General features: G+C 40.3%; 1 protein-coding gene across 2 annotated transcripts in view; it reads right to left on the bottom strand.

The window, feature by feature from the left end:
* UNC5C (unc-5 netrin receptor C) overlaps nucleotides 1-22,447 on the bottom strand; it is a 526,682-nt gene that overhangs the window by 134,140 nt on the left and 370,095 nt on the right. The window lies entirely within an intron of this gene.

The raw sequence follows: 22,447 nt of genomic DNA, 5'->3' as shown, positions 1-22,447 counted from the left end.
CTAGTGAAGCTTGGAAACTCAGTTGTTGGCTGTTACTTTTTTTCTCTTCTCCATTGCTTTTTTAAAATAAAAGATATCAATTATTCTATGAACACCTCATTATAAAAGCAGAATTTATTTAGCTTCCATTCTTGTTGTTTAAGTAAACTGGCCAGTGGTTTTCCAGTGCCCACTAAGGAGTAATCAGAGCAAGTTGTTTGAATTCATCTCAGCTGAGATAGGTTGCATAAACTGGAGTCTACTAAGAGACACTCAATCATCAAAAACAAACTTGGTATCCCAGGGTGAAATCCCTGAGGTAGGAATTATTCTTATGTCATTAGCTTATAGGATCACTAACCTTTTCCAGCTTTCCAACAATCCCTTCATAACATTTTCTTTAGAAGAATTGTCTGTTCTCATTGCTTCAATTCATCGAATTGGTAACTTTGTACTGATTTTTTAAACTGTAGGCATATTGACAGAAACAACACCATACAGAGACATTTGATAGTCATTGAACACAAATATATTACATTATGGATCAAAAGCTTTCACATGTGCAATATTTAGAATGAGGAAAAGCATCCTAAAGAGTCCAACGCTGTGAAGGCTAAGCATCCCTCCAGACTGATTTTTGTGCATGAGTGTGGGTGTATTCTGCAACATGTAGTTGACTCAATAATAGTGCATTGTTGGTGGATTTATACTGGACTGTCCACACATCATTCTGGCTTTATTAGTTGTTCTGTGATGCTTCACAACGCTATTGCATTTTTGTTATCTAGAGGGGCCCTCTTGCACTACAGCACAACAAAAGCCGGACAAAAAATAAACTGGAACATTTGTGATATAAAAAAATCACAGGATGTCAGAGGAAGTTGTGGAACACGTTCTGACTGGAAATGAAGCCGTATGTCTGCCCCAAAACCTTTGCAGGTGCAAACAGTACTGAAAGCGGCATTGCATAGAACTGACTTGATACCATCATGAGCACAATTGCTGAGCTTTGTTGGAAGGGCCACAGGGCTTCAGCAGCAGCAGGGCTTTGCAGCGGTGTCAGGGAAGTTCTGGTGTGGCTTCAAAGCTCCCATTACATGGCCATGCTGAGGCAGGGCAGAGTGTGTCTATTTAAGCCCTGCTCTGTCCCTCCTTGTCATCTTTTGTTGTGGACATGTGCAGGAATTTCACAGGGTAGGGCCTTTACACACACTTTAAGGTAAAAGGTGGGACCTGAGACTTGCCCTCCAGGTTGGTGAGGCCTGTTGGCAGGGTAAGCTTCGCCTTTGGGGCTAACTTGTGACACCCACTCATAGCTGTGAGGCCTTGGGAAGGGGTGGATCAGGAAGGCCTCCCCATCCACCCTGGGTTTGGTGGAGAGGGAGTGGACTTGGACCACCTGCTTTCACATGGCAGGGTGTCCTCGCCTGATTGGTTAAGAGTCAGGTCCCACACATTCATTCTGCAGATCATTTTGCATAATTATTCCCTTAATTGGCTTTATCTAAATAAATGTGGCCCTTGTTTTACACAAAGTTCACCTTGTCACACCTCTTCATTTCCTGACTGCAGCTGTAATTCTTCATCATGAATACACAACAAAAAGGATATCTGGAGAGGCCTTAAAACATATGGATATACCTTGAGTGAAAGAGGATATCCTTTAGTTAAGTGCTTATCTTTACTAAATACCTGTTGTGGATTCATTTATTGGGTTGTGGGCATTTATAGGGTTATATTTCTGTATAATTCAAATAGATTACGAAAGTTGCTATTTGTGCATAATTAAACTTGCCTAGATTTAATGGATTGTACTAGTGAGGAAAGATACTGTAATGTGACTTTTTGTGATTCTTTGTGATTGTAAGTTGTTTTTAAATTGTTTTTAAGGATGTATTTTAAATTGTTGTAACATTTCCTGGGACCTCAGGGTAAAGACCAGATAACAACAACAACAGTGGAGGCAGTGCAAAAACCATACCCTCCATGTTAGCAGTTGTAAACAGGTAGCTCCAGCAGAATTTTACCTTATAACTCAGAATCCAATTTATCTAGTACCCTTACGTTAACAGGTGCTTCAGGCAGATATTAATCTTCAGTTTGTATATAAACATATGCCTACATCTGTCCAGGTTTGGGGGTACAAATACAGGTTTGCTCAGTTTGGGAGCCCATGACTCAGCTGCTGCAAAGCTAATGAAATCATCTGACAATTTTTAGTGGTGGCCCCATGTTCTAGCCTACAACTAGAGACGGAGCTGTCCATAAGCAAGTGTTACACACTCTCCAAGATCACAGTCAGAATGCAGATCCTGCATTCCGTAGACCTGTTACACCAGAAATCACCAGGCCCAGACTTAGATTTTTTTTTTATTCCTTTTTTTTTTTTTTTCAATAATTTTTATTCAGATTTTCATAAAACACACAAGACAAAATCACAAAACATTCAAAGACAAAAAACAAAATCAAAAATAGTTAAACAAAAAGAAAAAAAGAAAAAAAAAAACAAAAATAAAAAATAAAGAGTAAAATATTGACTTCCCATTTGTCAAAGATCAAATCAGTTATAAGTCTATAATATATAACAATCCTGTCTCTTAAGTCATATTATAAAATCACTTTCCTCCAGTAGTTATCTTACTTAATCATCAAATCTCATAAACATTACTTTATTCTTTCCACAAAAAGTCAAAGAGAGGTTTCAATTCTTTAAGAAATATATCTATCAATTTTTTTTTCCAGATAAGCATATCGATTAATCCATCTCATTACTAATTATGATAATCTTATTGTCATAACCATAGTCAAAATAAACATTTCAATTAATCCATCACATCAGAATCTGTTAGGTTCAATAATTTCAGTAGCCATTGTTCTATTATCTCTATTAGTTCCATTTTCCATCTTCCATCTTCAGTAGTCTTGTTAAGTCCAGTAATTTCAATATCCAATCTTCCATTATCAGTATTCCATAATAATCTTGCTGTCAAAGCCATAGTCATATAGTAAGAGTCTGATGGGGATTACCTCTATCCCAAATATTTTCTTGCCATCCATTCTGAATAGGTTGCTGAAATACTGCTGTAAAATCATATCTCTGTTCTTTTTTTCAAAATACACTGGGTCATCTCTTAAAAGTTTTTCCATTGTCACATGGCTGCAGTTAATTCCATAGATTTTCTCTATATTGGGCTCCATCACATCATTCCAGTCCAGAAGATTATCCATGCCATTGATAACTTTATCTCTAGAATCTTCATTCATTTCTTCAGAGATAACATTGAGTTCCAAACAATAGATTTTATTTCTAAAGTCCATAGACTCCAAATCTTGTTCCTGTTCCACGTTGGTTCCAATCTCCGGGATCTCCTCTCTCACAGGGACCCCTATTCCAGTCTCCAGGGTCACCTCTCTCACAGGGACCCCTGTTCCAATCTCCGGGTTCTCCTCTCTCACAGGGACCCCTTCCAGGGTCACCTCTCTCACAGGGACCCTTATATCTTTAATCTCCTGCTTCATTTTACTCAATTCAATTTTCATTATCTCAATCTCATCCATTATTTTCTGAAACATAGTTATTTCCAGATTTTCAGCCACTTTCTTAATTGCCATTTTAAAAGAAAAATATAGGAAAACCACTTCTTATTTCAGCAACAATTGGGTTAATACTCCAAACTTGGTGACATCACAGTATAAACAGAGCAGACAGCCTTATCTCTCCAATAGTTAAGTAAACAAAATGCAGTTCCCAGGATCGAAACAATTAATGGCAATCGTCAAAAAACAGATTCGTCAAAATAAAATAGACCAAAAAGAGAATAGTCTCAAAACAGTATAATATTTTTCAAAATAAAAATCTGGAATAGAAATCCCTCTTCTGTGTATATCTTTAGAATGCAAATCCAGGACAGCTTTTTGCAACAAAAACAGAGATAAGCTATTAATTAGTGCGTAGCAGAGAGAAGTTATGGCTCCCCAGTGAGATGTCAAAAACTGATCAATCTGGCAAATCTCTTTTAAACAGCAACAATTTAAGTCAAGTAAAAGAAAAATATAGAAAGAAGGGTGCTTGCCTGTTAGTGCGTTCTCTCTTAGAAGATAAGGTGAACGTTCGCTTTATCAGATAGAGCTTGCTGTTAAAAATCCGTCCCACTTTCGTCGGCTGGACCTCGTCCCATAAATTAATGAGATCTGGTCGTCCCAACAAAAATAGGCTTTGAGGTTAATCTCTTCGTTTCTCCCTACCCGGGAGAAGTTTAATCAGTCAAAAAAAAAAGAAAAAACTGACTGATATATCTGAATAAGCTTCTTTTGAGGCAGGAGCCCGTCTCAAAAGCAGGCACAGGCTAAGTCACCCTTCCCGGAAGTCAGATTTTTTTTTTTTTTTTTTTTTTTTTTTTATTCCTGAGGGTCAGAGGCCTCTCTGATCACACCACTTTTTTAAGGCCTACAAGGGCTAGTTCCATACCACATCTCCTGTTAGTTGGGGTTTTTTTTTTAAAAAAAAATATTATTATTGTTGTTATTGTTATTAATCCCATCCTTTCTTCCAGTACAAGCTCAGGGAGCATGGGAGTTGTTTCCCATGCAGAGGTCACTTCAAACCCAGCCCTTTTTTTCTGTTACTTCTGATATTGAACATTAAGATTTCTGAAAGCTCTGGCTGCAAGCAAAGGATAATTGAAATCTGACGTCTCTCCTCTGGTGGCATCTATCTCCTAGCCTCTGGGTATGACTGGTCCAGGATTAAGGCAGCAGAAATGTACACAACATTCCAGGTTATATGCCCAAGAAAATCATACAACTATTAAACAGCCAACAACAACAACAAGGCATACAGGACCCATCTCTTAGATCACAAACTTGACTTTTTTGTACTCTAAGCTGGTGTCAGAAGCCTGAGATATGCATCATGGATTCCCCCACATTCCATCCCACCAGTACCTACTCAACAAATATAATAATTGCACCACTGCTTAGAATATAACAAGGGCCCTTTTGGATCAGACTAAGGGTCCATCTAGTCATCCCATCTCAGAAAGGACATCATAGATCGGGAAAATGTAAATCAACTAACATAATCAAGGGACTAGAGCAACTTCTCTATGAAGAAAAGCTAAAGTGTTTGCAAGTTTTTACTTTAGAAAAGTACAATGTTGCAAGATATTCTCTCTCCTAAAATAAGTGTCTCTGTCCAGGGTTGCATCCAGCTGTTCCCATCATGAAAAGCATTCTCCTTCTCCGAGCAATGTGTTCTTTCTTTGTTGGTCACTTTTCATTCCGTGGCTACTGAGCACTAGCTGGGTTTTTTTAAAAAAAATCTGTATGCTGCCAACCTCAGAGTTTTCCCAAGAATGCTCACACTTTCCTCTTGTTTCTCAGTGGCCTCATTTTGGCTAAAAATCTGGCAGCATTCTCCACCCGAGTTCACTATTACAAGGAGGCAACCAGATCCCAGAAAGCTACCATTACTTTGCTTCTTCTTTGCATTTGAGGACCTTTCCTAGTTCTCTCATAGCTGCCCTCCCCAGTCCTAGACTTCTTCTGATTTCTTGACTATTGTCTCCATAAGTACAGAAATTATTAAAATTCTAAAGTCTGAGTAAGAAGCATTTCAAAGAAATAATAATAATAATAATAAAATTTTATTTTTGAGTCGCCTATCTGGCCGAATGAACGGCCACTCTAGGCGACGTACAATAACAAGATAAAATACAATATAAAACCATAACAACAACGTTCAATAATTAAGCTACCCACTCTTACATGTAATCAGCAGCATTAAAAACTAACCCACCCCAGAAACCCCATAGGCCTGCCTGAACAGCCAGGTCTTCAAGGATCGGCGGAAAGCCATCAAGGAGGGGGCATGATGGAGGTCTAAAGGAAGGGAGTTCCAGAGGGTGGGGGCCACAATCGAAAATGACCTCTCTCTGGTCCGCGCCAGCCTAGCTGTTTTAACTGGTGGGACCGAGAGAAGGTCTTGTGTGGCTGATCTTGTCAGGTGGCATAATTGGTGATGCTGGAGGCGCTCCTTCAGATAAACTGGGCCGAAATCGTATAGGGCTTTAAAGGTTAATACCAGCACTTTGAATTGGGCCCGGTAAACAACTGGTAACCAGTGAAGATCTATTAATACTGGAGTGATATGATCACGGCGACGGCTGTTCTTTATCAAACGTGCCGCCGCATTCTGTACCAGCTGTAGTTTCCAGACCATTTTCAAGGGCAGCCCCACGTAGAGCGCATTACAGTAGTCTAAGCGAGAGGAGACCAGGGCATGTATCACTCGTGGGAGAAGATGGACAGGAAGGTAGGGTTGCAGCCTCCGTATCAGATGGAGTTGATACCAAGCTGCCCGGCTCAGTGCTGATACTTGAGCCTCCATAGACAGCTGTGAGTCAAGAATGACCCCGAGGCTGCGAACCTGGTCCTTCAGGGGCAATCTTACCCCATTAAACACCAGGTTTATATCTCCCAGCCTTCTCTTGTCTCCCACGAGTAACACCTCGGTCTTCTCAGGGTTCATTCCATATGGGCCATTCCTAGAACCCTAGGTATATTTGATGCCTGAATGACTCACTCTAGTGCAGCAATCTTGAAAACGTCATTCAATTCATATGTTCTAAATAAGTTCTTCATGCTGTGATTTGTAGAATGAAAATTTGTACTCAGTAAATGTTTCTTATTTATTTATAATATTGACATATTACTTTTCATCACATTGTTGTCCCAAAGTGGTTCTGTGGTCCCAAAGCGGTTTTCTTGAGAAATCCTGCCTTGTGTGGTGTAGTGTAGTTTTCTTGAGAAATCCTGCCAGTGTGGTGTAGTGGTTAAGGTGTTGGACTACAACCTGGGAGACCAGAGTTCGAATCCCCACATAGCCATGAAGCTCACTGGGTGACCTTGGGCCAGTCACTGCCTCTCAGCCTCATGAAAACCCTATTCATAGGGTTGCCATAAGTCAGAATCGACTTGAAGGCAGTAGTACATTTACCTGCTCACCTATGCCTAGTTCTGCAGGCTCAGCACAAATCCTGACTGGGAACTGGAATAGCGTTTTTTAAAGTCTTCTCTCTATATAGAAAAGATAATCTGGTAATCACTGTCACTTCCTTTTAAATTATTTTGCATCTTCAGTCTAACAGAACACTAAAAAGAGAACCAACTGCACATGGAGAACTTTCCTAACTATTTAATTTCACTCTTTAGCACTACGTCAGTCCCCCTAGACACCACAAAAAGGTGAAACGACATATTTTTTAGGAATGTTGCATGCCTAACTTCCTATACATTTCAGATTTACCATCTAAGACTCTCCACTGCTAAGGCACTTCACAATACTTTCTTTCATTGCCATCCAAAAGTCCTCCTATCCAAGCTCATGAAAGCCACTCCCATTGTCATGAGAACTAAATGGAACATCCATGTTCAGAGGTAGTTTACTCGGAATACCAGATTCTGGGAACAAACAGGGGAATGCTGTTGCCCTCATGCCCTGTTTGTAACCTCTCTAGACTGACTTGCATGGCGGCCATTGTTTGGCACAGAGTGCTGTTTTAGATGGAAACAAGGGCCTTTTCCAAGGCCATCTGCTTACTGACCTCAGTGCACCAGGGAGGGGGAGCCTAAGGCTGAAACACTTCCTGAGGTTTGCAGCCTCCCCTGCTGTACTACTTGGGACTAAGCCATGATTTGGCTTATGGTTTGTCTCTCTCCAAACAAACCATGAGCTGTAACCAATGTTTGTTCTTTTATTTGTTCTTTTATTTATTAATTTATTATTAATTATTTATTATTCTTGTCTTACCAGTTATTTGCTTATTTGTGCAAAGCCATAGTTTGGCTTACTGCTACATGTGAACTGGGACTGTAAGTATTACTGGCCATTTCTCATAACTTTCAGGAAGTTGGGAATTCAATAAGTATATTATTCTTTACCCTTCACAATAATTTTATCTCATTGACTTTGCCTTATTCTTTTAATGTGCTGCAATATAATCTTTTGGTATCCATCCAGCTTCGTCTTCACACCATTGTCAGGATTATAAAGTCAAGAATGTGAAAATCAACTTCAGAAAAGATAATGTATGAGCAATGGACTCCAGAAGAATAAGGTCAGCAGAATGTTGAGTGTCAATAATGAATGTATAATTATTCTTTGGCTTTGAAATTCTTTTAGGAAAATCCTTTTTTTCCTGAAAGGGAAGCTAATCAATCAGAAAAAAATCTTCCCATTTGTCATTGCCACATTCACCTTATCCAGAGAGAGAGAGAGAGAGAGAGAGAGAGAGAGAGAGAGTTTTATATGATGTATAAATACAAATACAAGTTATTCCTTAAACTTTCTTTTATGAAAACAAACTTCTGGAAGAAAGTGCTTTTTAAATAACTCTGCTGAAAAAAAATATGCCCTTAAATTAAGTCCTGTAACAACAAATCTTTAAGTAATATTGATTTCTTCCTTTAAAAGGCATTTATTGAGTTACCCTTGATTTGATTTCCAGATACTCCATAAAGATATATTTATTTAATTTCCCAGATACTCTAGAAGAATTGACAGCATACTAAAATATTGTAGCTCATTTTCACAGTCTATGCATTTGTCTAATAGAGGTTTGCTATGTTCATTTTACAAGCTTTTAGGGTGGGGAGGGGGTAGGGAATGCATGAGGAATTGCAAAGCAGAAGATGTGTAAATCAGTATGAAACGTCATGGACTAGGATGAGAGAAGAGGGTGGGGCCCTGAACTACAGATGTCAAGGTTCATTTCCCTTCCCCGCAGAGGATCATCACCCTGTCCTGAGCACCTGTGAGAGTAAGGTTGGGATAAAAATGTAACTAACAAACAAACAGCAAATAGACAGACACCACACAGCTGAAGAAATTGCTTGCACTTAGATGCATTGTTACTGATGCTATAAATATGTACTGTATATAAAACCAACACAGAAAGAACAGATCATTTTAATGCCATAATTAGTGCTATGCCAAAACCTGTCCTCCAATATTTCAAAAGATCTCTTCTTCTGAGACAGAGGCTTTTATTTTTCTGCCTCATTGTCAGGATGCTTTGTAATTTCTTTAGAATTTTGGTGGTGCAAGGCTGAGCTTACTTTATTATGGTGTGTCTGTGACTTTGTTTCTATTAAACATTTCTCTAGCATTCTGCAACCTCCCTGCCTGCCTTTAGTTCCTGATCTGAAAAAGCCTCATGGAAGAGGTTACCTCAGGATATTTCCTGTGTTTTAAAGTGAAGCAGTTAATCCAGGGATGCTTACTGCCAAATGTCTCAGATTAGTGCGTGCTCGCTGACTTTTATTTATTGATTTTAAAAATCAGACAGTAATACCAATAAACAAATAAACCTCTGAACCAGACAAAAGGTCTGATAGGTACAATTGGATGACAGGCAGCTGAGCACTGATTTTGTTTTTATGGGAAGTCTTTCCTTTTGCCTTTAAAAAAAAATTCACACTGATCTCTTTAAAAGAATTCACTTTAAATAATAATGAACAGCTGTCACATGCCCAGTAGACAGCCTCCCCACCTTCCTGCGCTTATGGAGAAAACCAAGATGATGATGTCATGGGGTTTTCAGGGAAGGTGAACACCCAGGAAGGTTTCAGAGTTCAGACCCCTGGAGAGCTGATATGCAGAATAAAAAGACATTCACAAACAGGTCTCAGCCCATCTGCAAGTAAGGTAAGCACTAAAGAACCCTACCCCACCTCACCCCCAATGAGAATTACACCACCATTTCTCTGCTGCTTGATAACTTGAATCAACTGGTGCAGAATGGTTGGGGAATAAATGGCTCAAATGTTTGGCCCAGAACTAGTCATCATTGCTGCTTATGGTGAGATTCAATGTAGTACAAGCAGGAATCCACACAACAGGGTTTCCCCTCTGCAGTTCCCACACACTCCTCAAAACCTGCTCTGAAGGCTTTGGGGTCTCTCTAGAGCACATTGCAGGAGGCTGGAGGGAGAAGAGAAACCAAAAGCCCCATTGTGTAAGTGTGTTTCCATTGCACCCATGGGTAGATATCATTTGATACTGCCCTGTATTTTTAGTAGCTCTGCAAAAGTGTAACTGTGACTTTTTCTGTTTTCTTTTGCTACTCCATTTGATTGGAAGCCTCTTATCATACAACTTGATTTGTTCACATTCATTTCTTGTTAAATTATTTATCTAGTCTCCAAACTTATCCCTTCTCTGTTCTCCCAGCCCACCCCCCACCCCTATCAAAAGTTAACTTTTACATCTGTGGGCCAAAGAACTCTATTTCTGCTTATGCTGGAAAGCACTCTGTACACTCCTGATACTATATGCATCTTGAACAGATACATAATAAACAACCAATAAAATTGTATCCTCAGGTGGAGGCCTGTTTGTTGCAACTGCTGAGCAGAGTTTACTTTCCCCATGCCACTTAGCCATCTGCCCCAGAAGAAGATCATGGAGAAGGAGGTGATAGTGAAATGTCTCCACACTTTCTTCTGCGCCTCAAAGCTTATTGTGGACATTGTGTGCACATTATTGCGTGAATCACAATATTATTCATATTTAGTATGCCGAGAAGATCCGTGGACTCCCCAGGTATGTTGTCTACCAGGAGGACGGATTAGAGATGTGACAGAGGGTTGCCATCACTCATCAAGCCCACTGACAGGTATCCCTTTCTCCTCATCCATGTGAGAACAAATGATACTGCCAAACGGAGCTATGAAAAAATCATAGACTTTGAAGCTCTGGGAAAGAAACTCAAGGACTTTGGCGCCCATATCGTTTTTTCATCCATCCTTCCAGTACTTAGAAAAGAAGTAGAAAGGGAAAGAAAAATACTCCGTGTGAATAAATGGCTACAAAGGTGGTGCCAATGTGAGAGATTTGGATTCTGGGACCATGGGCTATGGTTCCTGGAAGATGGACTGCTGGCAAGAGATGGGTTGCATCTCACAAGGACTGAGAAGAATGTGTTTGGCCACAGCATGGAGAAGTTCATCAGGAGGGCTTTAAACTGAATCCTAAGGGGGAGGGAGACGTAAATTTTGTGGTAACGACTGATGAAGGCTTGTGCACAGTAACGGGACCAGAGAGATTGGTTCTAACAGGGCCCAGTAACAGTCCTCAGAAAAATGTAGTAAGGAAGCCAAGCCATAAATCACATGGTCTTCGATGTCTGTATACTAATGCACAGAGCATGGGAAACAAGCAGGACGAACTTGAACTCTTAATACAGGAGGGCAATTACGACTTGATAACTGAAACTTGGTGGGATGACTCCCATGAAGGGAATACAGTAACTGAAGGATATAAGTTATTCAAAAAGAACAGAAGGAATAAAAAGGGAGGTGGAGTCGCACTATATGTTAAAAATATATATCCCTGCACAGAAATACAGGAAGATGAGCTTGGTAGCTCCACTGAGAGTATCTGGATTAAAATTAATGGGGGAAGTAATAAAAGGAATGTGGTGCTTGAAGTCTACTACCGACCACCCAATCAAGGAGAAGACGAGAATGTAACTTTTGAAAAGCAAATTGCCAATGTTTCAAGGAGGCATGATGTAGTAGTAATGGGGGATTTCAATAATCCCGTTATCTGTTGGGAGACAAATTCTGCCAAATTTCTCCAAGAAATTTCTAACTTCTGTTGGAGATAACTTTCTCCTACAGAAAGTGGAGGAAGCAACCAGACGATCAGCTATCCTGGACTTGATTCTAACCAATAGAGATGATTTGGTGGATGAAGTGGCAGTTATGGGAACTCTGGGGGAAACTGACCACACCATCCTTGAATTCTTGATTTTAACAGAAGCAAAAGCTGAGAGTAGCCATACGCACACCCTGGACTTCAAGAAAGCTGATTTTAATGAACTCAGAACAATTGTAAGTACCGTTCCATGGCAAGCCACCCTAATAAGAAAAGAAGTCCAAGATGGGTGGGAGTTTCTAAAAAAGGAAATTCTAAAAGCGCAATGGCAAGCAATTCCAACAAGGAAAAAAGGGGAGAAACAGCAGAAGAAGCCAATGTGGCTTCACAAAAAGCTTAGAGATGACCTGAAAACAAAAAAGGACACATACAGGAAGTGGAAAGAAGGCCAGGCCACAAAGGAAGAGTACAGGCAGGTATCACAGAATTGCCAGGATGGTGTCAGGAAGGCTAAAGCTGAGAATGAGCTGAGGCTAGGGAGGGATGCTAAAAGCAACAAAAAAGCTTTCTTCAGATATGTCCATAGTAAAAGACAGAGAAAAGAAATGGTGGCACAGCTACTCAATGAGGATGGCAAAATGATAACAGATGACAAAGAAAAGGCAGACGTGCTCAATTCCTACTTTGGCTCAGTCTTCTCCCAAAAAAGGGTCTATGACCCTCCCAGGAAACATGAAGTAGAAGGGGCTTGAGATTGATAGACAAATGGTCAAGGAATACCTAAACACTTTGAACAAGTTCAAATCTCCGGGGCCCAATAAACTGCATCCTAGAGTATTGAAGGAACTGGCTGAAGAACTCTAAGAACTGCTGTCTATTATCTTTGCAAAATCATGGAGGACTGGTGAAATGCTGGATGACTGGAGGACAGCTAATGTTGTCCCTATCTTCAAAAAGGGCAAGAAAGAGGAACCAGGGAACTACAGACCAGTCAGCCTAACATCAATCCCTGGAAAAACTCTGGAGCAGATTATCAAGCAGTCAACCTATAAGCACCTTGAAAGCAATGCAGTGATTACTAGGAGCCAACATGGATTTATGAAGAACAAATCCTGCCAAACTAATCTTATCACATTTTTTGATTCGGTAACCTCCCTTGCAGACTGTGGGAATGCTGTGGACATAATATATCTCAACTTCAGCAAAGCTTTTGACAAAGTGCCCCATGATATTCTGATTAGCAAGCTAGCTAAATGTGGGCTGGATGGAACAACTATCAGGTGGATCCACAGTTGGCTCCAGAATCGTACTCAAAGAGTGCTTATCAATGGTTCCTTCTCAAACTGGGTGGAAGTAACGAGTGGGGTACCACAGGGCTCGGTCCTGGGCCCAATGCTCTTCAATATTTTTATTAACGACTTGGATGAGGAGGTACAGAGCATGCTTATCAAATTTGCAGATAATACAAAAAAGGGGGCATAGCTAATATAGTGGAAGACAGAAAGAAAATTCAAAGGGACCTTGATAGGCTGGAGCATTGGGCTGAAAACAGAGTGAAATTCAACAGGGATAAATGCAAAGTTCTACACTTAGGAAAAAGAAACCAGATGCAGAGTTATAAGATGGGGGATACTTGACTCAGCAATATGACATGTGAGAAAGATCTTGGAATTGTCGTTGATCACAAGCTGAATATGAGACAACAGTGTGATGTGGCTGCAAAAAAGGCAAATGCTATATTAGGCTGCATTAACAGAAGTATAGTTTCCAAATCACGTGAAGTACTAGTTGCCCTCTATTCAGCACTGGTTAGGCCTCATCTTGAATACTGCGTCCAGTTCTGGTCTCCACACTTCAAGAAGGACGCAGACAAACTGGAACAGGTTCAGAGGAGGGCAACAAGGATTATCAGGGGACTGGAAACAAAGTCCTATGAGGAGAGACTGAAAGAACTGGGCATGTTTAGCCTGGAGAAGACTGAGGGGAGATATGATAGCACTGTTAAAGTACATGAAAGGTTGTCACACAGAGGAAGGCCGGGATCTCTTCTTGATTCCAGAGCGCAGGACACGAAATAATGGGCTCAAGTTGCAGGAAGCCAGATTTCGACTAGACATCAGGAAAAACTTCCTTACTGTTACAGCCATATGACAATGGAACCAATTACCTAGAGAAGTAGTGGGCTCTCCGATACTGGAGGCATTAATGAGGCAGCTGGACAGTCATCTGTCGGGAATGCTTTGATTTGGATTCCTGCATTGAGCAGGGGGTTGGACTTGATGGCCTTATAGGCCCCTTCCAACTCTACTATTCTATGATCAGAGGAAACACACTGAAATCTCTGGACTTTGCTTTGCTGCCCTAATAGTTAGAAACCTTGAATGACACCCCAGAAGAACTTAATTGCTATTTTGATGTGAATTAATTTAGAATTACTGCATTTTATTGTTCACTTTTGTGAAAGCCATTCTAATCTGCTCTTTTTATTTTCTTTTCAAAGCATCAGTCACTGTAGAATATCTGTTTCAAGCCTTGGTATTTTAAGATGTTGTTAGCACTCTTTCAACACAACCTGCCCAGGTGCTGCTTAGAATATTAAGGAAGAAACAAAACTCAACTTTATCCGATATTCAGCTCCTCAAAATAACTTTCCTGTTTCTCTATCACACAGCCAATATGTAAATTAAAATTGGTAGGTTTAAGAGGACAAACTGATCCAGTGAAGCATATTTTTGCACGTGTGAGACTTCCACCAGAAGTTGTATAACTCTCTCTAGTAGATTGTTTTAAAATAATCTCAGAGTGAGTTTATTTATTTTTTTACACAGGAAAGATCTATTCTTCTTCAAGAAGTAGTTAAATACAAGTCTGAACCATGGAAGTTTACACTGGGAGAAGGAAAGTTTCCAAGTAGTGATTTCTTCTTGTCATTTTTTTTTTAAATAGAATTTAACTCTTGGAGCTAATTTAAATGCATATATTTTTCCCACCAAAGAGTGACTTCCTTGAAGTTAATTTCAGATGAAGGTAAGCATAAAATCTGCTTCTCCATATAGGTTTCTCACTGACTCCTTCCCTAATCATACATATATCATATGTCCAGAAAACAATTTTTTAGGAGAATATGCTGCTGCAATGTGTGGGACAGTCCACATACAGTGACTCTACAGCAGCTGGCACTATCCTGAAGTATGTACAGTAACAAAATGACTGCCTAAACATCACTATATATGACACACACACACAAAATAATCACTTAATATTTATATACTGTATACCTAAACATTCAAACAACACTTCAAAGTGTTGCAAGCACTTCACATGTAATATCTCAGCAGTCCTAAGAAAGTTTAGTATTGTCATCTCCATATGGCCAGTGGGATTGAAGAGGAATGGCTTATAAAGGCCATCTAGTAAATTCAAGGCAGAGGAAACATTTAAACCAAGAGCTCTTGTGTTTTACAGCACAGTTAGCCACTGTTCTACAGTCATTCTTGCTATACACTTCATAGCAAGAAAAGGGTCCCAAGGACTGACTGGGAGCAGTTCATAAAATAATGGAAAACAAAATCAAAGTCCTGGAACATTTTTCTTCACATGTATTCTTAGTTATTCTAGAGCGCCACTCATTTAAGGGCAGGGGAAATATACAGGCACCTCCCCCCATTATTTGTGTGCTGCTCTCTTTAATGATGACTTACACAGTAACATCAAAGGCAAAGGACAAAATAGTGTCACCCATTCCATGTGCAGAAGCTGACTAGATTGCTAGCTGTATTTCAAAAGTGGCAATGGGACAGCATCTTTCATTTTTATTTATGAATCATTTACGGGCTGTCTTTCCAAAAGATGGCCTATAAATGATTTTCAAATGAAAGATTGAGGATGCTGACATCCTGTTGTCAGAACTGAAGTAAGATTCAACTGCCACCATACCAAACAATAGCATGATAGCTTTGGAGGGGAGGCAAAAGACAGAGTGCGTGATGCACACAGAATTCTGTACTGCAGCCCTGATCCATTGCTCTCTATTCTGCATCACCTGCTGGTTGGGGCAGCCACATCCTGTTCATCAAGCCTCTTGTTCCCCCTTGAAACAAGTCTCTGGTTTGGAACCATATTGGGAGGATTCCAAAGAACCCAGGTGGCTCATTGGATACTGCACAGTGGAGGGCCGAAGACTGATCTATGAAGGTAAGCCTACCTCACTCCTAACCATCATCACCTTTTCCTTGGATGAACCATAGCTTGCCTTTCAGTGATTGTAGAGCAGCATTCAAGAAGTGCACCGAGCCAATGTATGAACCCTGGTATCCACTCCCAACTCTAGAGTCAATGTGAGAGTCAAGATAACTGCTCCTTCTCCTTTCCTCAGAACAGGTAACTATTAGCCTGGGGTGACTAACCAGGGGCAGCCAACATCAAGTATCTTCCTCCCACTCTTTTATGATGATGTTGCCTACTCCTTATTCTATAACTCTCCCTTCCCTAGCAACAGGACCACCCTCTCCCCCTCCATTCCCTCTGAATCAGGCACATGATGCTTTTGTTGCTGGTTTTTGTTTGTTAATTACTGTATGTTTGATTTTCTCCACTCCAAGGCAATTGTTCAGTCCACCACAAAACAGCTCAAGAGCTTACCACCTTCCCCTGTCAGGGGTAATGCGAGAAATAAATTAGTAGTATCCTAGCTTTCAGGAGGATACTGTCCTCCAAGTTCAAGAGTATAACAATCTGTGAAAAGTGATAAAAGGTTTAATCACCTGTAGACAGTCTCAACCTTTATCAAACCATCTCTCACCTGGGGAACCTTTCTACCTGCACTTAAATCCTATCTCTCACTCAGAAGCTAGATACAGTCCCAGATGTTGACTTTGGTCCCCTCCAACTTCTCTTGTTAAGGCTGCCTACCACAAAAACATACCACAGTTTCTCACTCCTGTCCACATGTTTTCCCAAAGGGAAGACACCCTTCTTTCTTCATACAGCTAGCTGATAATCATGGGGAATGGAGACCAGGTATTTTCAGTCACCCCCTTCAGCACAGCCTCCTCCAAGCACTCCGGGCAGCAAACATTCAGTCTTTCCTCCTGCAGTTACCACCTGCAGTTTTACGTGAACTATTTACCCTTCTGTGAATATGCATGTTAAGCTGCACTACTATTTCACTCTTTAATGCCATTTTGGTGCCTGTAACAAAAACCCCCAGCAACTTTCTTTGAACTTTGGGACTTAGTGGTTCTTACTAATTCACCCCGAGTAATTGAAGTAATTAAAGTATAGCTCAAATTCCCCATGGCACCCAATGTTGCACCCAACTCTAGATAAAAGTACTCAAAAATATAATGCCTTTATGGTTACTCATGCAGATATGTATGTATGTAATTGTGTAGTGTGTGATTAGTGTGTAATATGTGATAATGTGTAGGCTTGGTAGCACAAGGGATAGAGAACTCAAGGCTGATTTTGCTTCTGTCAAAGCTGCAAGCATCATATTATGGCATCTATCCAAGAAGGGTTGTTATCTGCAATTATTAAGCAAATGCAACTGTTTTGCAGGGATGCAAACTTCTTCACACTTTCCAATTACTTTTTTGTTAATTTTATCACATAATAAACAGGGATGTTGAAGGTGTTTTTTGAAAGGACATTTCACGGATTTCAGAAAGAGCTCGTAAGAAGTTATAGAAATTATACAACCTAAAAAAAACAACCCTCTGGTAGTCAGAATAGAGAAGAAAATGGATCTTTATTCTGAATGCACTACAGAACACTAATTACATTATGGTGGCACAGTGTGACTTGTGTGGAAATCACCAGGACTGGCCATTAAGGGAAGCAACTACTGCAAACTGAGCATTTTATGATTCTTTCTCCTTTCGCCAAAGGAGAAAGGAGAATTCATAATGCTGCTTATTAAAAATGAAAAATATCTAGCCAAGTGAGATGAAGAATATGATTTTTCTCCCACTTCTTTCTGTAGTCACACTATATTGGCTGCAATCTACAGTTTATTTTATTTTAGTAGCTCTACTCAGGAGCAAACAGATGTCAGATCACAAGGGTGGTCTTAATGAGACACTGGGACATAGGGACCAGACAGTTCGAACATATAAAACCGATTCTGGCCCGCCTGCATTGGCTGCTTGTATGTTTCTGAGCTCGATTCAAGGGGCTGGTTTTAACCTATAAAGCCTTACATGGCTTGGGACCACAATACCTGATGGAACGCCTCTCCTGATACGAACCCACCCATACACTACGCTCAACATCAAAGGCCCTCCTCCGGGTGCCTACTCCGAGGGAAGCTCAGAAGATTTGGCAACAAGGGAGAGGGCCTTCTCAGTGATGCCCCCCAAATTATGGAATGATCTCCCTGACGAGGTGCGCCTGGCACCAACACTGTTATCTTTTTGGCACCAGGTCAAGACTTTCCTCTTCTCCCAGGCATTTTAGCATGTGTTTTTAAATTGCTTTTTAAAATGTGTTTTTAATGTTTTTAATTGTTGTAAACGGCCCAGAGAGCTTCAGCTATGGGGCAGTATATAAATGCAACAACAACAACAATAATAATAATAAATTAATTAATTGGCCATATGGGGATCAAAATCTTGACCTTGTTTATAAGGAAAAGCTGTGTACCCACAACCCCATCATGCATGTAATGCAATGCTCCCCCCCCCACTTCTTTTTTATTATCTGTATTTCTATCACATATGACTTTCAGGCCAGAACCCTGGAAAGATTGCACAGTTGGGCTTTTGGTTCAATTGCCACACACATACACACTAATGTATATAAATGCATCATTAGAATTCATTTCTATGCCACCTTTCAGCCACAACGGCCCCCAAGGAGGCTCTCGAAGTAAAAATGCAATTTTAAAAAACAAAGCGACATTTAAAAAAAAAAAAAAAGACTAAAACCAAGTACATCTGTGTTCCTAGCAAAAGGTAAAGGGCAGTCCTCACACAAATGTCAGAGAGAGCAAGTGTGAACTCTTAGGAAGGATCCTCCTTATAAGGGTCTCAGGCGGGAAAGCTAGGAGGACAGTTAGAAAGCCTTGCCCACAGATGGTGCAGCACAGTCACTCCCCTGCAGCAAGTAACAAACAAACCACACCACACTCTTTAACCTGCCCTGGAGACCATCCACAGTTGTGTGAGATATGGTATAGGGGGGACTCAGGGGGAGGAGGAATTGGCAAAAGTCACCTTTACCTCTCTCTTATTACTGAGTGCCTCCACTGGATCAAAGGCACTTGCATTCACAGAAGGACTTCTTCTGTTAATGGAACGACACTTTCCTTTCCAACCCAATATCTATTATTAGGATTTTCAATTTAAAAACCAGACTTGCCTCTTCTTATCCTTAACAGCACCCTGATGTGAACAAGTTAGCAGGTGGAGCTTTTTGCAACATGGAAATAAACTTTAGCTGCTAATAGCTGCATATCATGCTGCTGTTAAAGGCATTAGTTACGGAGGCTAGCTGAAAAGTTGGCAGGCCTTATCAGTTCTTCAACTGATAAAGACCACTTAACACAAAATGCTCTCATGTCCTTTAACCATGCTATTTACTGCCAGGGTGACTGAGCAATGATAAAAGGATCGGGTTTTTCCACCCTGTTCTTGTATGACAATGGATTTAAGTAAGCATTCTAACCAAGGTTAGGGTTTGTGTGTTGGAACAGCAGGGACCATCCAGTAACTTAAGGGGTTAATTCTGTCTGGCTGACAGCTGACTCTGATCTGCTGGAGGTTCTAGACAGTTACAACTTAGTGAGGAAGACTGTTGAGATTTGACAGTTGATAAAGTTGGAGGGAAAAGTTGTTCTGAATATTTCACTTCAATGCATTGTCTCACTGTGTACTTTGAATCTATTGACCATTAGGGGCAATAAATGTAGTTAGCCTATTGAAAAGGGCCCTGCTTGAATTCTCTCCTTGTTACTTTCCTCAAGTTTAAGCGTGCCTCTGATTGGTTAGACTGATATTCTCAGGGCTATCATCACTTCCAGTTCCTTCTCCTCCTTCCCACAATTCTCTTTCTCACTACCTTTTGGATTCAGCTAGTGTAGATAATTAGGCTTTCCTATCCACGTGTACTTTCTTAATAAAATGAGTTTATTTTGTTTAAGATAAACTTACTTGCATATTCTTTTTATATTGCCAATAAACACTGCTGCACAAAGCAACTCTCTTCACTGAAGGAGCTTTTCTTCTGTGTAGGCCTGACATAAGAAAGACAAATCTCTCTGTTTATTTCTCCTCACATTACATACTGTTTTTGCTCAGCTTTACCACAGTAAAGCATTATCAATTTATTTTCTTTCTCTGGACTCCATCTGTTTCATTCCAATCACTAGCATAGTGTATATGGAACACAAACAGGATACAAGGACATGATCAGGTGTGAACCTTTGTTCAACTATAATTTTCCTTTATGGCTATAAATATCCACAAGTGCTAAATTGGAACAGGGGCACAAAAAATCTCAAAAAACTATCAGAACTGTTTTGTTACTGTCCTTGTCTAGCCCATGGCACAGTGGTCTCACTATGATCAGTGATCAGTTAGTTATAGGGATTGGCATGTTCCCCATATGGCTTATTGACATACCTAATCAGCATGGTTCACATTAAAGGTGGGGGAACAGGCCCAAAACCACCTACTGAGGCCATGATTTGTCTGATGCAGGGACCTGAACACTTTACCAACTAGAATGCATGGATTTTACAAAGGTATCTGGCATAACTGAATATTATAACTGGCCTAAATTAAATTGCACACACATTGAAGGAATCTGATCCATGTGCATTCCCATCAGAAATGTGGTGGGTGGCCTCACAAGGTAGCATCAATCCTGTGGATATCCCTTTTCAGGGATGCACACCTTGCTTCTTGCATGCTATTTTTTAGGTGGAGGATGGCCAAGTCTGTGTAAGTCCAACATGGTTTTGGTATAGCATGACTTTTGCTCTGGCTTTATATTAACTCTTGCTATCCATGGTTTGCAACTAATAGCACTCCTCCAGATGAGCTCAATGATTGGGCTGGGAAATAAAAACTCAGGCTGTCCTTAAGGTGTTCTGGGCTCAAGTTGTTCAGAGTTCTGCATATCAATGCAAGAGCCTTGAAACTAGCTCAGTAGGATATGAGCAGCCAGTGCAGATATTTTAGCAGAGGTGTTACAAGCTGTCGACCAGGGCATCACCATGTAAATGCATTGCAGTAATCCAGCCTTGAGGTAACCAATGCATGTGCTAAGATATCCCCAAGGTTTGCCTTTTCTACTATGCTTTTTTAAAAAACCCAACCTGATCTGTCTGCAAGTTGCTCTTTCAACCTTGGTCTGTGACTTGCGTTCTGAGCTGCTCTGGGTGAAAAAAGCCTCTGTGTTCCTTATTTGCTCTTATGGGGAACCTAAAAATTGCAATAACGTTTTCCCATTGGGCACAAAACCCCTCTAGGGTGGATTAAGCAATACTTTAATTGGGCCAACTAAATCTCCACAATTCATATTAGTGTCATATTTTCTTTCTTACCTTACAATATTTAAGAGGTAGCCAAATGGGTATATTCTTGCTTGTACATATTTTTAAACATAAGCAGCTTCACACCGGCCAGCTTAAATTTGCTGGCACTTGTTTGTGTTGGAAGGGGGCATCCTCTAATAGGTATTACAAAGTAAGGCTGTCATTAATGCTGTCTGCAGAGTGCTGAAGAGCACTGAAAGTTTTTCTTCTTACACAGAGTAGTGGATTTTTTAAATGCATTTTCTTAACTTTTTAAAAAAGTCTGCTACTCTGCTTTTAAAACAGCAACAAAAATGTTCCAGATATTATTAGTGCTTCTCAGGCAGCACTCTTGTAGCTGTATAATTTACTAAATATTAACTTGGGTTCATTTAAAAAAAAAAATCACTTATGGGCTATTAAGCATCTGTGGCAGTAGCAGTTTTAAAGCAGATCCTTAAACAGCACAAACACTCACAACTGGTGCTGGTTGAAAATAATGCATTTAGTCAAACTAAGCTAGACTGCTGGTTTTGTAGACATACACTGAAATTCAAAGGGGGCAAACTATAAAAGCACTGCTGAACTAGATATTACTCAAGGGATTTAGATTTTGTAGAGCAGCAAGAAGTCTGGAACTAGAATTGATTGAAACTTATAATCTTTTCAGACTCACAGTTATTTTCAGTGACAAGAGTGTCCCCCAAGTTCATAATTTATCTGTACACAAAACATGAGTTTGCCAAAGCACACCTATATATTTCTCAGTGATCTACCATCCAGACAGGCTATGAGTCCAGACCTGTTTAGTTTCAGCATGTTACTTCAGAATGTTCTCTGGGTCACTCCTTGTGTTGTGTTGTCCTGTGAGAATCAGAAAACTAGGAACATGTGGTTTCGTGCACATCTCTTCTTGCTTTCTGCCATCATCAAGTGGTGCTTGAGAAGTATCCCAATTTATATGGGTGTACATAGGACTACTTGGCCCGTGTGGAAGCCAACTCATCAGTCCAGCAAAAGGATGGTTTATTGGTCATTATAGGTTAATGGTAGAGTACATGGTTTGCATACAAAATATCCCAGGTTCATTCCCCAGCATCTCCAGGTAGGGTGGAAAAGACTCCTGTCTGAAACTCTAGAGAGCCACTGCCAGTCGCTATAGACAATAATGGGCTAGATGGACCAATGGTTTGAATCAGTATAATAGGGTCTGAACTGGTGGTGACTGACCAGGAACAAGACCTTGGGGTCATAGTGGATAGTTCAATGAAGATGTTGGCCCAGTGTGTGGC

The sequence above is a fragment of the Rhineura floridana genome, chromosome 9 (assembly GCF_030035675.1).
Source record: "Rhineura floridana isolate rRhiFlo1 chromosome 9, rRhiFlo1.hap2, whole genome shotgun sequence".
NCBI lineage: Eukaryota > Metazoa > Chordata > Lepidosauria > Squamata > Rhineuridae > Rhineura > Rhineura floridana.
The sequence above is the reverse complement of the archived record's forward strand: the minus strand, read 5'-3'. Positions and strand labels throughout refer to the sequence as shown.